The sequence below is a fragment of the Oncorhynchus kisutch genome, linkage group LG14, assembly GCF_002021735.2.
Source record: "Oncorhynchus kisutch isolate 150728-3 linkage group LG14, Okis_V2, whole genome shotgun sequence".
NCBI lineage: Eukaryota > Metazoa > Chordata > Actinopteri > Salmoniformes > Salmonidae > Oncorhynchus > Oncorhynchus kisutch.
This window is the reverse complement of record NC_034187.2, coordinates 50,929,025-50,947,671: the sequence shown is the minus strand read 5'-3', so window position 1 is coordinate 50,947,671 and position 18,647 is coordinate 50,929,025.

The window sequence follows — 18,647 nt, the reverse complement described above, 5'->3', positions numbered from 1 at the left end:
CTGCTGAAAAAGCATTGCAGGTGAAGCTGGTTGAGAGAATGCCAAGAGTGTGCAAAGCTGTCATCAAGGCAAAGGGTGGCCACTTTGAAGAATCTCAACTATAAAATATAATAAGATTTGTTTAATACTTTTTTGAACACTTTTTTGCTTACTACATGTGTTATTTCATCATTTTGACATCTTCACTATTATTCTACAATGTATAAAATAGTAAAAAATCAAGAAAAACCCTTGAATGAGTAGGTTTGTTTGTACTGTATGTCTCATCACAATTCTATCTTGGAGATCTACGGACTATTGGACTTCATCGCATAGTTTCTGCTTTGACATGCACTGTCAACTGTGGGACCTTATATAGACAGGTGTGTTTATTTCTAAATCATGTCCAAACAATTGAATTGGCCACCGTTGGACTCCAATCAAGTTCTTGTGACTTGTCAAGGATGATCAAAGGAAATTGGATGCACCTGAGCTCAATTTGGAGTGTCATAGCAAAAGGGGAGTGAATACTTACAGTAAGCTCCAAAAGTATTGGGAATAGTAACAATTATGTTGGTGTTTTGGCTCTGTACAGCACTTCGGATTGGAAATGATACTATGAGGTTAAAGTGCAGATTCTGAGCATTAATTAATGAGGGTATTTTCATCCATATCGGGTGAACCGTTTAGGAATTACAGCACTTATTTTATATGGTCCCTTCATTTTAGGGGACCCCTTTGTATTGGGAACAATTCACGTATGTGTATTAAAGTAGTCAAAAGTTTTGTACTTGGTACCATATTCCTAGCATGCAATGATTTCATCAAGCTTGTGCCTCGGCAAATTTGCTGGATGCATTTGCTGTTTGTTTTGGTTGCATTTTAGATCATTTTGTGCCCAATAGAAATTAATGGTAAATCATGTATTGTGTCATTTTGGAGTCACTTTTATTGTACCTAAGAATACAATATGTTTCTAAACACTTCTACATTAATGTGGATGCTACCACGATTACCCATAGTCCTGAATAAATCGTTAATAATGATGAGTGAGAAAGTTATCATACCCCCACGACATGCTAACCTCTCACCATTACAATAACAGGGGGGTATGATATTTGTGCGTCTGTAACTTTGCTTTCTTGCCCCACCGCATCACTTTACACACAGAAGATCTCCGCTGTCTTTCTGTGACCACGGACAACTTCAGAAAGAATTTAACAGTGACGATAAGGACATAAAGACGCTTCAAATGAACCCTGAGATCTCTGTATTAAAAGATAAATACAGTATAGGCTACGTAGACCTATATATTTGAACGATATTGAAATTCAATTTGTTGTTAATTGTTCATTCAATTTGTACACGACTGTCCAAACTTTTTGCCTCTATATAGCCTATTTCATGATGTGCCAAATCTTGAATTAGTGTATTATTATAGGGTAAGCATTAGAATATGCCGCTTCATTGTTTGTAGCCATAGGTGATAATATCTCTCTAGGAGATGATCCGTTGTCAGTATTGTGGAATAATTATAATATTAAGGTAAGATTGGAAAGGGAGAATGCTGATCCAGGAGCAGTGCTTCCTTTCTTTCGATCCTATCAGTATCGACACATGCCTCAACAAAGCACTTAGCGAAAGTTCCATCGCTATCGGGGAACCGGGCCCAGGTCATGTGCATACCAAAATATGGGATACAATGCTAAACATTGTTTGTAGACTGGTCCTGATTCCTAATCAACCTACAGTTTTGGCTGCTAGCATAGACCATAGACCCTGTGAAACCAAGTGACCAATAGACTTGTTCATTTGTTAGTGCACATTTGTGTTTGTGTGTGTGCGTGCGTGCAGGTGTCCGTGCGTGTGTCTGAGCGTGCATGTCTGTGCGTGAGCATGCATGCTTCGTGCGCATGTGTGCGTGCCTTGAGATACTGTGCCTGGTCACCGGTAGTGAGTCATACCTGTCAGAGCCATCGTATCCACAGCTCTGGTGTAACCGTGCTGACTCAGACCCCATCAACCCCCAGATCACTAGGCCAGGCAAAGTTCAGACACTTACTAATGTTCCACACCATCTCCAAAATACTCCTACTGCTGCATCAGAGAAAGGCTAAAGTCATAGTCACAAAATCAATCTTAGCCAATAGATGATCAGGTTCATGGGAAATGGAAGGATTGGATCTCTTTTGAAATGTCCATTGACATGTTGATGAAATCAATGTAACAGTAGCAGCAGTCGTTAGCTAATAGAGTGTGTTGCAGTAATTTAAAGTACATTGTAGTCATTTGCATTTCATTTCAACTAGATGTGGTACAGAGGCACAATGTGTTCCCTGAGATGTGGCACTGCTCAAAATAATGAGCCGACACAACGTGTGTCAATCTGGATGTGTGTGTGTGTGTGTGTGTGTGTGTGTGTGTGAGTGTGTGTGTGTGTGTGTGTGTGTGTGTGTGTGTGTGTGTGTGTGTGTGTGTGTGTGTGTGTGTGTGTGTGTGTGTGTGTGTGTGTGTGTGTGTGTGTGTGTGTGTCAGCTTTAGGGAATGCATAGTACGAATGTGGCAAATCGTTTTTTGAAAGGCTTCGTGGGGTGTGAATTCTAGAAGAATAACTACGTAATTAGCTTTACTGTGAACGTCTCATTTTCTCTAAAAAAATACAACCTCCCATCATTGCTGTTAATAATCGTGTTTATTTGATTTTAAAATAAAACATTTTCATTCCTGTTATTTTCTGTACATCTAGTTATTCAGGTTTCAACATTGTATATATTTTTTTAAATGATCAATCAACACATTTCTATTTAAAAAAGTCCTCACCAAAAAATAAGATATTAAAATGAGGTATAGATACGTTACAATCATTTGGTAAACAGTTCTCTTCGTTGCAATAAAGTAGTTCAAAGGAAAGGAAATCCAATATGCAGTCTGCATCAATTATAACATGATTGTGACAATTTTTGCAGCTTCATCCATGAGCTGGTCAGACTTGGTCAGAACTGACATTGGGTTTATAAACAACTAATGATTGAGCTGTATGATAATACAGCTTGATAATTCTGTATTACAAAGCATGTGAAATTCAGTAATACAATTGACTGTGCATATGCCTGTGTGCATGTGTGTGTGTGTGTGTGTGTGTATACGCGTCTACGTGTGTGTCTTGTCTCCAAACCAGGTTGAATCATTAGGAGGTGATTCTCACTAACAAGGTCTTAGGAGCTGTCAGGAAAGATTCACAAGCAGGTTTCGCCACGATGAGGAGAAGTGTGACAAGTCTTATCAGGGTCTTTACTGTTGCCGGGTGTGTTTTTAAAACAGCCCTCTTTATTTGGAGAGAATGTGTTCTAGCGAGGTCTCTGCTGTTGTTGTGCATTGATTAAAAGTGTTTTCACGATTACCCGTAGCGAGTCTATTCCAGTTTAACAGGGTTAGTTGCAGTTTTAATGAAGGGTATGTAATCATTACAAGTGAAAAGGGTTTCACACAAGCTCATTGCCGGTGTCTTGTGTTGTTGTGAGGAGAACTTTGGCACTCCACAGGGGTAGGTCTTGTTTCCACTTGTTTTCTGTGATGAGGGGTACTTGGTCAGGAAGAGCAGGAGGGTGTTAAACGCATTAATTGCGTTATCCGTCATATGGAAACTAGTTTTTTTGCTGCACCACTGGTACAAGCAGCAGGCTCTGATACCATTTGTATGGGAAGAGGGGAGGAAATCTGTTTGTACTGCTGTTGATATCTCTCCTTGCCCGCACGTTAGTATTGCTTTTATGGATTTTGGTCCCTTTTGCGTACATCGGCGTGAGATCATTTTCTTTTACAGCTTCACAAACAGTCAATGTGTTTTTCTACTGAACTCCTATTCAGCACTTAAACTGTAATAGACTGCAAAGCCACTACAGCCACATGCAACACGTCCACATGCATTCCTCAGACACTCACAGGTGTTGCTCCTCTTCCTTAGTCTGAGGACACTTGAGCATTAAAGAGCCTTAAATATTCCCCCCAAAATATCAAATCAATATTTTCTTAAATAATGTACAAATGTATCCGACGACTATGGATTAAGTGTCCCGTGTAAGCTCAGTTGGTAGAGCATGGTGTTTGCAACATCAGTGTCGTGGGTTCAATTCCCATGGGAGGCCTAATATGAAAATGTTTGTACTCACTACCATAAGTTGCTCTGGATAAGAGCATGTGCTAAATGTTTTTCAGACAGATTGCAGTTCCGCTTTTCACTTGCCCTCAAATGATAATCTCACTTCTCTTTTTGCACCCATTACTACGAGTGCAAGATGTTCCTAAGAGATTGAACATTGAGTGAACATCCAAGCAACAGCACAGCAACGCTTCCATGTGTCTACTCGTATCTGACGAACGTGTTTGTGTATTCCTGTACACTCGTCTGTCAGTTCAACCACTATATCTGAACACAATACTTTCAACAAACACAAGATGCAACACACTAGACACGTATTTGAATGATGTATTGCGGCCTCTGACCCTTTTCCTAGCATTCTCTGATGGGGCCAATAGATTTTAAATGACTGACTTGTGAAGCCATAATGAAGTGACTGTCATGTTATTGACAGGGGAGCCCAGTGCTTTGGAGGGAAGCAGAGCTTCCAACCGAGGGCCTCCGATAGACAGATTATTACCGTGGCCTTTATAATGAGCTAACGTACCTCTTCTGCCACTGTTCACTCTGAAGGGAGAGGCGCTGTATTCCCCTATCACAGCTGCAAAACAGAGGTGTAAATTAAAGCAAACAGGGTAAAAAAAAAAAAAAAAAAATATGTAGATGTAAGTAGGCTACAGTATTCCAGTGATTTAAGTGTGAAATGTATTTTCTGCTGTGGAACAGACTATAGGGGAGAGCAAGCGGGATATTTGTTATTGTGGTATTCACAATATGGTGTGTGTTTGGTGTTTGGTGTCGAGTGTGTGTGTGTGTGTGTGTGTGTGTGTGTGTGTGTGTGTGTGTGTGTGTGTGTGTGTGTGTGTGTGTGTGTGTGTGTGTGTGTGTGTGTGTGTGTGTGTGTGTGTGTGTGTGTGTGTGTGTGTGTGTTTCTGTTGTGTAAGTGCATGGGGATGCCCATGAAGGTGTAATTAACAGTCAGACACAGTGTTGAAATTCACTGCTGCTGTTTTACCAGTCCTGAGGATGCTGTCACTGCCCTCAAGTAACTGTTAACCTTGATGGCTGACGGCTGATTTGAGAACAGTGTGACAGGTGTAAATTTAACATACAATTCAGCAGCCCCCCCACACTAATCCAATTATTTTCTGAACCTGTGGGAATTTTTTCATACATCTGATTAAAATCCCAGTACGGTGGTTGGAAATAACATGCTTCTGTTAAATACTGTAGCTACATTTTCAGTGCGTATTATGGAGCGGTGCATTGAGATGTCAAAAACAGTTCTTTATAAATCAATGTTCTGCATTTTGTATCAATGATTTAGCAGTCATCAAAATGATTGTAACTATACACTTATTTATACTGTTAAAAACATAACGCTTGTGTTTTACCTATTTAAAATATCAATGCTTTGAATATAATATTTAATTATAGATCAAAACAAAAGAAGCTAAGAGAGAAAGACAACAGAATGCTTTGGCTTGGGGGGGGGGGGGGGTGAACACAATACACAGTACATAACAAGGCATCTTCTTGGGGATAGAAAAAAACATACCACTTTCAGAATGTGCAAGATCTCATGCAGTTGTCTCTCTCTCACTCTCTAGCCCTCCTCTCTGTCGGCGCTAAATCACACATTAGTACAGCCAGTGGAAGTGTTGACAGTTTTACAAACAGAAATGTAAAACGCCATACTCAAGGGGTCTGAGAGATAAGGGGTGAGTCGAGCAGGGCAGGAAACAATGCAAAATGTGGTCTAGAGAGGCATCTAATGCCATACAAACACCTCAATGACTGAGGTTATTTTAATTATATACAGAACGAATGCCAAACCAAAAACAACTTTAGCCTCCGCTCAGTGTGTAGAGGAAGAGGGGGTACCCTGTAGAGAGGGAGAACACTGTTGGTCGCTACTATCCATGGCATTTCCTGTAACCTTTCGCTTCCTGGCACCTTACTCGAAAGCAAGTGTGGTAAATATGGCAAATCAAGAACAGCAACAACAAAAAAAGCCAGTGTTAAGCAAACAAAACCTTGATAATTCTAAATAAAAAATACTGACCAAATTACTGTGTACAGGAGCTCATCAAGTTGATAAATATCTGCACACCAAGACAGTCGTGAAGAGAGCACGACAAAACCTATTCCCCCTCAGGAGACTGAAAAAATGTGTTATGGGTCCTCAGATCCTCAAAAGGTTCTACGGCTGCACCATCGAGAGCATTCTGACGGGTTGCATCATTGCCTGGTATGGCAACTGCTCGGCCTCTGACCGCTTGGCCCTACAGAGGGTAGTGCGTATGGCCCAGTACATCACTGGGGCCAAGCTTCCCGCCATCCAGGTCCTCTACACCAGGTGTCAGAGGAAGGCCCTAAAAATTGTCAAAGACTCCAGCCACCCTAGTCATAGACTGTTCTCTCTGCTCCCGCACGGCAAGCGGAACCAGAGCACCAAGTCTAGGTCCAAGAGGCTTCAAAACAGCTTCTACTCTCAAGCCATAAGACTCCTGAACATCTAGTCAAATGGCTACCTAGACTATTTGCAGTACCCCAACCCCCTCTTTATACCGCTGCTACTCTCTGTTGTCATCTATACATAGTCACTTTAATAACTCTACCTACATGTACATACTACCTCAACTGACCTGTGCCCCCGCATATTGACTCTGTATCGGTACCCCCCTGTATATAGTCTCGCTATTGTTATTTTACTGCTGCTCTTTAATTACTTGTTACTTTTATCTCTTGATCGGCTATGAAAAGCCAACTGACATTTACTCCTGAGGTGCTGACCTGTTGCACCCTCGACTACTGTGATTATTATTATTTGACCATTTATGAACATTTGAACATCTTGGCCATATTCTGTTATCTCCACCAGGCACAGCCAGAAGAGCACTGGCCACCCCTCATAGCCTGGTTCCTCTCTAGGTTTCTTCCTAGGTTTTGGCCTTTCTAGGGAGTTTTTCCTAGCCACCGTGCTTCTACACCTACATTGCTTGCTGTTTGGGGTTTTAGGCTGGGTTTCTGTACAGCACTTTGAGATATCAGCTGATGTATGAAGGGCTATATAGATACATTTGATTTGATCTCTTATTCTTATCCGTATTTTAAAAAATAACTGCATTGGTTAGGGGCTTGTAAGTAAGCATTTCACTGTAAGGTCTACACCTGCTGTATTCGGTGCATGTGACTAATGCAATTTGATTTGATTTGATTTGAATGACATGAAGCCTATGGAAACATCATTCTTTTCACCACCAATAAACCCAAGGAAACCCACACACTCACATAAAACACACTTTCAGGTGCAGACTTAGTACAGTGTGGTTTCGCCTAAAATATTAGCTGCATAGTGACTCTCCACTGTTGGTCAGCACACACACAACGTAAGAGAAATCAGTGATAGACGTTCCCCATGGGTTGTGTTGGCCTGCTGAGTACCGCTCCGGTTTAGGAACCGCCAAGACCATTCAGATAGCCTTGTCTAATCATAACATAGATTTATTACACTACTGACACTACTACAGATTACACAAGACCATGTCGTTGAATGTCCTTTTTATATTTCACAACCATTGAGTGGTCTGTTGACAATACAAAGTTGCCTGAACATGTTTTCGTAGCAAAATATTACAGTATGGTTGGTGTGTGCAGTTCACTTGATTTTAGCACATACAGTTTAGAAGCACAACTACAAAAGCGAGTTATGTTTTTTTTCTTGGTATTTAGTTATAATTGACAGGTATCCGATGTGAAGCCTTAAAATGTAACAAAATAAGATCCCGTGTTGAATTTTACACAGTCCATTTAAAAGGGCTCATCATGCAAAGGACTTCAAAACAATCCTGAGTGATATCTCAACACCTAGTCTTTTTATTAGGAAAGGATAGAGGCAGCTGCAGGGATGTGATGAGAATGGGAAGATTTGTGTGTGTTGGGGGGGGTGAAGGTGCGGGGGGAGGCGGTTGGGGGTAGAAAAAAAGGGGCAAAGAAAACAAGTGACAGAATTGCTGGGTCCCAGTCTATTTGGAGGTGACGGTTGTGTCTGTGTCTGTGCAATTGCACAAATAAGTGTGTCTGCGTTTGTGCGTGCAAGTGTGTGTGTGGTTACACGTGAGGCTGATTGGGAAATGGGTTTGTGTGTGAGTGAGAGACACTGATTGGCCCCAACTTGGCCCAGTACTGGTAGGGGCACAGGCCTTGCCTCCCTGAAAGCCTTCATTAGAATGTGACAAAATTGCTGGGGGCAAAACTGGCTCCGGCACAATGATCAATTCGGCGGAGGGGATTGAAAAGGGGGAAGGAGGGTGGCGTTTTGGAGGAGGGGGTGCATCAGGGGTGCGTACAAGCCCCCCTGCTGGTTTAATTACTGCTATGTGCGCCTCTCCATTAACGGCACACCCATGGTCCAGTGGCCACCGCGGGCCTGCACAAAGATAGCAGAGAGAAAAGGGGACCGCGGGGGGAAAGAGAAGGAGAAACAGACAGAGACAAACGCAGGGCGCTCATTAGCGAATGGTAATCACCGGCCGAGAGGTTGTGCACTCACCTCACAAAACGCCACATGTCAATTTCTCCCCCCTTTATTCATGGCCCTCACTCGTTTCTATGCTAGTCTCCCATTTTCTCTTGTTGAGGAGAATTGGATGGAGCTCCATGGGGGGAAACACTTGAGGAATAATGTAAACACAAACGCAGCGCAGTGGAGGTTCTCCTGCTCGCAAGCTGGACCAGGGGAAGACACCTACTCAACTTTGCTCTGTCCTTAAGCCATCAAGTCCTACAGCCTATTGGACCACTGACCCACTGAAGGATCGAGTTTGAAATATGTGTCTGCACCACATGAGAGTCAAAGTTCAGCTCTCTATAAAAAAAAAACATTTCTATTGAGCATCTGTTAAGCTCCTGCAAAAGGAAGGGAAGAGGTCAAGGCCTTGGTGGCATGCATGTACTTGTCCACAGCAGTGGAGGATCGCAGTGCACAATCCTATATTGTCCAGCATGTACGATGCGACGAAATACCACACCCCTTATGGTCATGGTCCGAGAATATCTAATGCATTTCCATCGGCAATGATGAGGGGGGGGGGGGGGGGGGCTCTCTCTCTCATATTCAAAAGTGAAATCAGATCTCCCAGTTGAGTGGAATTCAATATTCCTCCTCCATCTTACTTTGAAATGAGTCACAGTCATCCTAGTGGATTAAAGCAGACTCATCATCGAAGAGGAGTGGAGGAGGAATCTCTGGAGACTATCTACTTCAGCCTCTTCACTATCTCTCTGTCTCTGTCCCTCCTTCCCTATTTGGATGAGCCACAGGGTAGGAAAGATAAGATTATCCATATTTCAATCAGAGATATCATGTCAAAGGAATCACTCAATATTCCCGAAAACCCTGTTCTACTAACATGTGACGACAAGCTCATATCCAGCCGTTTCCTCTGTTAATTAAACACCTGAGGATACGCTGGACAGTCCTATTCACTGTACGGGTTTTGTAGTATTTGGATGTTTGCTAGAAGGCACAGTAACAACAATGACACAATGACTACAAAGCATTTAAAGATTTGTCATGAACACATTTTCTACAAACTTTTTTTTCTGTAAGTTTTCCACTTCTTTGAGTTGTATGTTGTGGTTCGCTACACAGGAAGTCACGTTCTCCCCCCCCCCCCCCACACTCTTAGACAGCAATGTGTCTTCAGGGTGAGAAGCAGCACAGTGGTTGCCAGCAAGGCCTTTCGCTCAGCCATTTTTTTTTCACACAAAAAAAGACATGGCAATCAACATTTTTACAAACAGCAGCACTTCATAGGCAAGTAGAACTGACCATGCCTCCATTTTGGGTTTTGTGTCAATAACTACTGTGTTTGACCGATAACAATAATGTTGTAGATAGAACAGAAATGGACAGAGATTGAGGAGAGATCTTCCTACACATCTTGTTTCAAACAGCCAATCAAGGGAAGGCCAAAGTAAAGAAATAAAAAATAAAAAAACCTCTCCATAAAGACAAATATTGTAATTTATTGTACAATATTTTGGCTCTCGTGAAAAGGTAACCTACAGTTAGACTACCATAAGATTGCTTCACGCCAAATGTTCCTTATCACAAGGCTTAATTGGCATGACGATGGACGTAAGAAAACATAAAAGGAAGTAAAAAATAGTTGGTATTTATCCTATTATTTAGCCTGACATGTTCAACCTCTCCCTGACCCAGTCTGTAATGCCTACATTTTTCCTGCAGACCACCGTAGTCCCTGTGCCCAAGCACACACCAAGGTAACCTGTCTAAATGACTATTGCCCTGTAGCACTCACATCTATACCCATGAAATGCTTTTAAAGGCTGGTCATGCCTCACATCAACACCGTCATCCCAGACACCCTGGACCCACTCCAATTTGTACAACACCTCAACAGATCCACTGATGACGCAATTTCTATTCCACTCCACACTGCCCTTTCCCACCTGGACAAAAGGAACACCTACTGTATGTGAGAATGCTGTTCATTGACTACATCTCAGCGTTCAACACCATAGTGCCCTCCAAGCTCATCACTAAGCTAAGGACCCTGGGACTGAACACCTCCCTCTGCAACTGGATCCAGGTCTTCCTGACGGGCCCCTTCCCTGGTGGTATGGGTAGACAACAACACTTCCGTCGAGTTGACCTTCAGCACGGGGGCCCCCCGAGGTCTGTGCTTAGTGACCTCCTGTACTCGCTGTTCCATCACGACTGCGCGGCCATGTCTCCGCTTGGTAAGGAAAGTACTTGACAACCCATCGTAAAGGTGATATAGAGGGTTGTGCGTACGGCCCAGTACATCACTGGGGCCGAGCTCCCTGCCATCCAGGACCTCTATACGTGTGTCAGAGAAGGCCCTAAAAACAGCCAAAGACTCCAGCCACCCAAGCCATGGACTTCTTCTCTCTGCTACCAAACGGCAAGCGGTACAGGAGCACAAAGTCTAGGACCAAAAGGCTCTTGGACTGCTTCTACCCTCAAGCCACAAGACTGCTGAACAGTTGAAATGAAATGTCTACCCTGACTATTTTCATTGACCCCCTTTTTTTTTGCACGGACTCTCTTGCACTGGGTCTATGCACACTCACTGGACTCTACCCACACAGTCACGCAGATCGACTATCACACTCTTTCAAGCTCTTCACACTCACTGCGGCTACTCTGTTTTCTATCTATCTTGACTGCCTCGTCACTTTGACCTAATGTACATGTATATATTACCTCAATTACCTCAACTACCTCGCCCCCCTGTGCCTTGACTCGATACCGGTACTCCTTACTGTTATTTTTTTGTGTTACTATTTCCTTTAAAAAAGTTCATACTTTTTAACTCAGCATTGATGGGAAAGGGCTCGTTAGTATGTATTTCACAGTAAAGTCTTGTATTCGGCACATGACAACAACAAAAAAAACATTTTATTTGATTGAGATTAGATGAATTGTACATTCTCATATGCTCAATTACGATAAATTATAGGCCTTAACGGAGGTCCATTGTCCACCAACCCCACTCAGAGTTGTTTGTAAGGACACTTGCCAACTAGTCTACAGTAAGACCTTTTCTCAGCAATCCTTTCGAAACACGTGAGAAGTGAGAGTGAGAAGATGTGGAGGGTGCTACTCAACTGGAGCCCCCCCACCCCCTGCTATACCACAATACACACTCGCGCAAGCTCGTACACGCTCACACAGTTTTCCTCACACAGCAGTATGAGGGGGGTCTGCTAGGGCTTTTCCATACTGTGAAGGAATGGTGTGATCACCCATGTACATTAACAGGCATCACAGGAATATTCCTTTTTGTCGTATGAAATGTCTGGCCGGTGTTACATTCAGGATTGTATCATCATGGCCTTGTATTGTTCGTCTCTGCTTGGTGTCGATGCTTGTTACTGTGTTGCCTTGTTTGCACATAGCCAGGAAATTGCACCTTGCAAGAAAGTTCACAGCTCAAGCTGTGTGTTTGCCACAGAACCCAGAATGACTGGACTTGTTGAGAACGCAAATAAATAGTTATGCATCCTTAAAAGATGAAGAAAGTGTTTATTCATTGCATCCATAAAAAAAAATGAAAAATCATCAGGACCGACGAGTAAACAAGAAAAAAAGAAAAGAGATGTGCAAAAAGATACAAAAGGTCTTTATTGGAATGGGGTTTAATGGAGACGACTGGAGGGTTGATAAAAGATCCCTATGTCGGAACTGAATCCCAAATCGCAATGGTACTGTAATTACTCCCCCTTACCATCCAACATCCAACCCTGGCATCCACACTTGGCATGGCCTGCCTGAGGACCAGCTTGTGGTCTGTGGCATTGAAAGCCCAGGAGGCTAGACCTACACACCCGGAGGGCTTGGTCAATGCTAGGTTCCTTTGGGTGGGTAGGAGGAGGATGCAGACTAAGTCTGGTCAGAGCTGGGTGCCAGGGTCTCAGTGGGATGCACCCCTTTCTGGGAGGCTGCTCCTGGTCCCCCTGCGTGGTGCAAGGATGCCTGGTCAGCGCAAGACAGGTCCATCTGCCCCGCACGGCACCTTGTCTTGGCCTGCAGCAACCGCTACTGCTACAGCTAGCCCCTCCACCACCCCTGCTCCACTACCCCTGCTCCGCCCTCCCTACTCCACCACCCCTGCTCCACCCTCCCTACTCCACCACCCCTGCTCCACTACCCCTTCTCTACCCTCCCTACTCCACCACCCCTGCTCCACTACCCCTGCTCCACCCTCCCTACTCCACCACCCCTGCTCCACTACCCCTGCTCCACCCTCCCTACTCCACCACCCCTGCTCCACCCTCCCTGCTCCACCCTCCCTACTCCACCACCCCTGCTCCACCCTCCCTACTCCACCACCCCTGCTCCACTACCCCTGCTCCACCCTCCCTACTCCACCACCCCCACTCCAACATTCCCACTCCACCATCCCTGCTCCACCATCCCTGCTCCACCACCCCTGCTCCACCACCCCCACTCCAACATTCCCACTCCACCATCCCTCCTCCACCATCCCCCTCACCACCCAAACAGTTGCCACCTTGGAAATCACCTACTGCTGTCTTGACCTCAAGCAAATGGCTCACCTTCACCAGGGATGGGATGGACTGGGAGGGTTGCAGGTTTTATATTGTGTTGTGTTCTTTTCTGCTTCCTTGTAAAGCAAGGGAATATGCACTGTAAAGCTTAAGATCTTTGACTTTGACTAATGTCTTTATTTTATTTCAATGTCAAGAGTCTTGGGACTAACTAAAGGAAGGTAACGAGTGCTCTACTGGTAAATAAGACATTTTCTCAAACAATTTTAGGGTGCATGGCAGAAATAGGAAAAGGTTCAAAATCTGAATCTCTGGGGCTGCTTCTATTTTTTGAAGTGGCCAAGAGCATACACTGAAGTGTGCAGAGAGCGAGAGAATGGGTAAGCGCTCAACACAAAGGGTGTCTCTAGTGTGGGTGGGTGTCAAAGAGGAGGGTGTTTCCTACTTTCTCTGGTTCTCTTTGAAATTGTTCTTCGCCGATGTGCAGAGGCATGGGTGGTGGCCACCATCGTACAACAAATCAAAGGATAAAATATATATTTCCTCTGAACACCTTTCACCATTGCCTTTGAGATCTTGTAAAAAAAAGACCAACAAAATATTTGCAGTATGAAAATCTAACCGGAAAAAATAAAGACACTTTCCGGTAATGCTTTGTATCTGTCAGTATTAACCCAACGTTGACTATGACTAATTTGGAAGCGAGATTGTCTGCACGATCTATCAAAAATAAACACCTATGAACATTTCCCTTTTCCACACAGCACAGTGACCAAACAATGTTTTTTAACATTGTATAATAATCTGTTCCCTCTCGTCTACTTAGAGGTGTCAAACAAAGCGTTGATGAAAAGAGGACCTTGCGGGTTTAAAAAGGAGAACTCATTTTTCACATAGACTGTTTAATAAAGAGCTCTGCGAGATTTTATATTTGGTGCTCTTTTTTTTCATTCGACGGTCTGCTCTTGTGGTTTGGTAACCAGTTGGTGTGCCTGAAACCACCATATTCCGAGAAGATAAGTAACTCATACTCATTCATTAGCCTAAACTAGCACACAAGTGATCCCATAGTCATCGCTGGCAACATTGGCAACTGACATACACATTCACATTACTCATAAACTAACATTCAAATTGTGTAAAAGGTTAACATGCTACTGAAGGGAACACAGCATTTACGCTTTCTCACTTCTCGTGTTCATCACGCTTGTCAAAGATATGACAATCGTCTCAAAGCACACCACATAAAGATCTCAAATCCACTGCCCAAAACAACTCCGAACTCCACAGGCTACTACAACCCCCCCCCCCCCAGGTCTGGCGGAAAGGGGAGAATGTCCAATTATGACAGGGGGTAGAAAGGGAGTTGCTCCTGCAAATGGGACAGGCAGGCGCTATTGTGCGGCCCTGGCTAGCGCTCTGAATGTAGTGAATGAGGACCAGTCGTGCCCTCTGTGCTCTCCCAGCTGTCATTGGGGGGGAGGGGGGGGGGCAGATAGCCCTGTTTATCGTCCCCAACTGATGGCTCCTGTCCTGTGTTAACACCAAGTGTCGGCCGAATCGTAGCGAAGCTAATTAATGCCAGCAAATGAGATCAACTAACAGAGGCCCGGGCCAGCTCCAAACGGCTAAATGGCTGCCTTCAATGGAGGCTAGCGTAGAGTAATTACCACAGGGCCAATCCACAATGGCGGCTTTATGGACACTGAAAGTGATTTTATGTATGTTGTTCAAGGAGACGAGAGAAGTCCCTCAACGGAGATGTGTTGCTCCAGCGACAGTGGCTGCTGAAGTGAACTATCGAAGCGGGCAAATATGAATTCTGTTTTTGGAATCAATGGGAAGTCTTGAAACGACACGTGTTCAAGTAATGAACATGATGGTTATCACAGTGGTGATGGTTAACACAGTCAAATCTTAAACAAACACGGGATGGATATTAGATGTAGGCCTACTTGTTATAGTGAGGCAGGTGTTGTTTTCAATGCTACATGGTTCAGGTATTTGCACAAAATAAATAAACAATACAGAAAACATACAGAGATCCCAAATTTGACCAAATCTAATGATCGATACAACCACGTTAGAGTTGAACCCATTTGTTAATGAAACCAAAATTCGACTAACATTTCGGACAACATTTTCACACTTGAACCTGCTTGATATACATATATTTCTGTTTATTTCTATTTCTATCATGTTTTCTATTTCTATCCAGGTTGACACGCATGCCCCTCGGATGATTGAAAAAGTTTGGCATGGGCCCTCAAATCCTCAAAAAGCTCTACAGCTGCACCATTGAGAGCATCTTGACTGGCTGCATCACCACCCTTGATTGCATGGTGCTACAGAGGGCGGTGCGGACAGCCTGTTACATCTCTGGGGCCGAGCTCCCTGCCATCTAGGACCTAACAGGCGGTGTGAAAGGAAGGCCCGGAAAACCTTTAAAAAGACTCCAGCCACCCAAACCATGGACTGTAATCTCTGCTTCGGTAATCTCTGCAAGCGGTACCGAGCTTCTATCCCCAATCCAAAAAACAGTTAAATAAATAGCTAACAAAATGGCTACGTGGACTGTGTTGACCCTTGTATTTATTTTTGCACTGTCTCTTTGCATACTCACAGGACTCTACACACTCATGCACACTGACACTCCAACACACACATAACATGCACACACATTTATACGGACTATACACGCGCATACACACTCACATAAAATCTTAATTTACGCTGACGCCTAGGTCACCTTACCCCTACACACATCTACCTCTAACACGCCAGTATCCCTGCACATTGTAAACATTGTATTGGAACAGACCCTGTATATAGCTTCCAACTTTCTCATGTTCTTATTTTTATTTATTGCGTATTTTTGTTGCTACCTCATGTTATTTTTAGTACTTCATTGATTACTGCATTGTTGGGCTTAAAACTTGAAAGACATTTCACTGTACTTGTGCATGTGACATTAAAACTCGAAACTGATGTGCAATGTTCCCTCTAGACTGTGTGCAGTAGCCCGTGACTGCAGGGCAGCTCCTGGACTGCAGTGCAGAAATATCAACCCACAGAGAGAAGCACGAGATTGAACTTCACTCCACTTTCTAGAGCAGTGGTCTCCAAACGGTCGACCGCAATCAACTGGTTGATATCCAAGGCATTCCTAGTCGATAGCCAAACATTTATGTAAAAAACCCAACTATAAAGCCTTTTGTTCCTTTTTGGGGGGCGATTCGTCTCGGGCTGTTGGCGGTAGGTGCACTCAACTCAACTGCCCTGCGCACCGGGTATGCGAACCGTTGCCATTTTGAACCATTTCATGTGTCTGGAGGTACAAAATCTGCCTTCCCGGTGGTCCCAGAGAGCAAATCAACTGCACTATAGGTTTTAACTATAGGATTGCCGTGTCTGCGGTAATGTAGCAGGCATAAAAGACAGCTACAGCAAAGTTGATACTGAGAGATTTCGAAATTTTTAAAGCCATGACTAGAGAGAAACTGTCAACGAATACATACAGCGCTGCTGTTTTTATGAGTGAGCTCGTGTTTAAGTTCTTACTCAGCACTGTCAACACTTTGTATTCAACACTTCTATAAGCCATAAAATGAGCCTTCGTCCTATTTCCACTCTGCGCTACAGTAAGCAGTAATGACAGAGTAGGAAATTGTATATATAGGCTTGAGTTGTGTTATTATTAGCGGCTTGGGTCTTTTTTTAATATCAAGGAATATTTCACGTTCTCTGTTCATGAGAGTAACAACATGAATTTGTGCATGACGCAGAATTATTGCGGTGCGACACGACTTTCACCATCAGCTGGAAGACTGTGTCCCTTTTTGGTCGTGTCAGTCAGTGGAGGAAAGGGAGAGTGGAGGAATGTTGACAGGTCTGCTGCTCTCTCCCTCCGCTGACACTGACCATCAGCCCAGTAAAATAAAAGTACAATTATTTAAATGAATGCTGACCCAGCTGCAAGTCACAAGTAATAGAACAACAGATGTATCACTGGTGTGATCATATAGCCTACCTCAAATTTGTAAATATATGGCCCGAACAACAATGCATTGGCAGGGCAATTCAAGCAAAGTCAATATTCAGTGATAATGTATTGGGCCTATAGCTAACTGCACAAACCTAATTTCTACAGTACTGTTTTTAATTGGTTAATGTTGCAAAGGCTAACGTTTTTTTAAGTAATGCAACATACTGAAACAAAATGAACTATGCAAGAGATGTTGTTGTAGGCAGAACACATCGGAGTAGGAGTCTATAATGCATTGACAGGCACTACTCAACACATACTCTACACAGACAGGTGTGGCATAACCAATCAGAGCTGCAGTAGGTCTATTTAATAAGCAATAAGGCACAAGGGGGTGTGGTATATGGCCTATACACAATGCAACGCGGAGTGCCTGGATACAGCCCTTAGCCGTGATATTTTGTCCATATACCACAAACCCCTGAGGTGAATTATTGCTATTATAAACTGGCTACCAATGTAATTAGTGCAGTAAAAATAAATGTTTTGTCATACCTGTGGTATACGTTCTGACATACCACGGCTGTCAGCCAATCAGCATTCAGGGCTCGAACCACCCAGTTTATAAAAGTAAATAGACCATTGCCATATATGGATCTGTGCCATTTACTTTGAACTGGACTGTGTCTATAGCATGAGCGGTCATGAATAGATGCGCTTCTTTTGAGATCAGAGCGAGAGCTGCATGTAGCAACATGTGCACATTTGTTTATATCCTTAACTAGTTAGTGAGTTATTAGCACAGCTAAAAATCATTTGTAGTCAGCAATATGGGAGTGATTGCTTTCTACAAGTGCACAAAATATGTACATTTCTAGACACCTTTGAAAAATGAGTCAGGTAAAGCTTTTTATTTTGCCTTAAAGGGGTAAAACAGGTTTGAATAAGCAAAGTAGCCACGAAGGCAGAGGGTAGCATAATTTGACAGATTTTCTGTAATAATGGTATGAGAATAATAATGCATTTTGTTTTGTAAAGTGGTTTCTTGCATCAAACAACACAACACCATTTCCAGTCACCTTCTTGTCTGAAGGACAAGTGGATAAACAAGGTTAATGTTAAGCCCTGCATGTTGTTTAAAAAAGTCTCATGGAATGTAGGCCTACATTGAACACCTCACATTGGCTGCTTCTGTAGACTGAATGATAGAACAGCTAATTCCATGTTAAAATGTTATGGGATGCATTTTCTCCATTGTTTTTGATGGTAGGTTACTCTGGGAGGCCTACATTACAATCAAATAGTCACAGTAGCCTATGTGGACACTGTTAAAACTGTGACTTAAAGAGGGTACAGCCTCGGTGTTCACAGTAAATGCACAGAATTTTCACAATGTTCAAGTTTGGGCTCAGCAGACCTGAAATTTTCTCAGCGCCAGAAAAAATGTGCGGGAACATTGCTGATAAGTAAAGGTCAGTG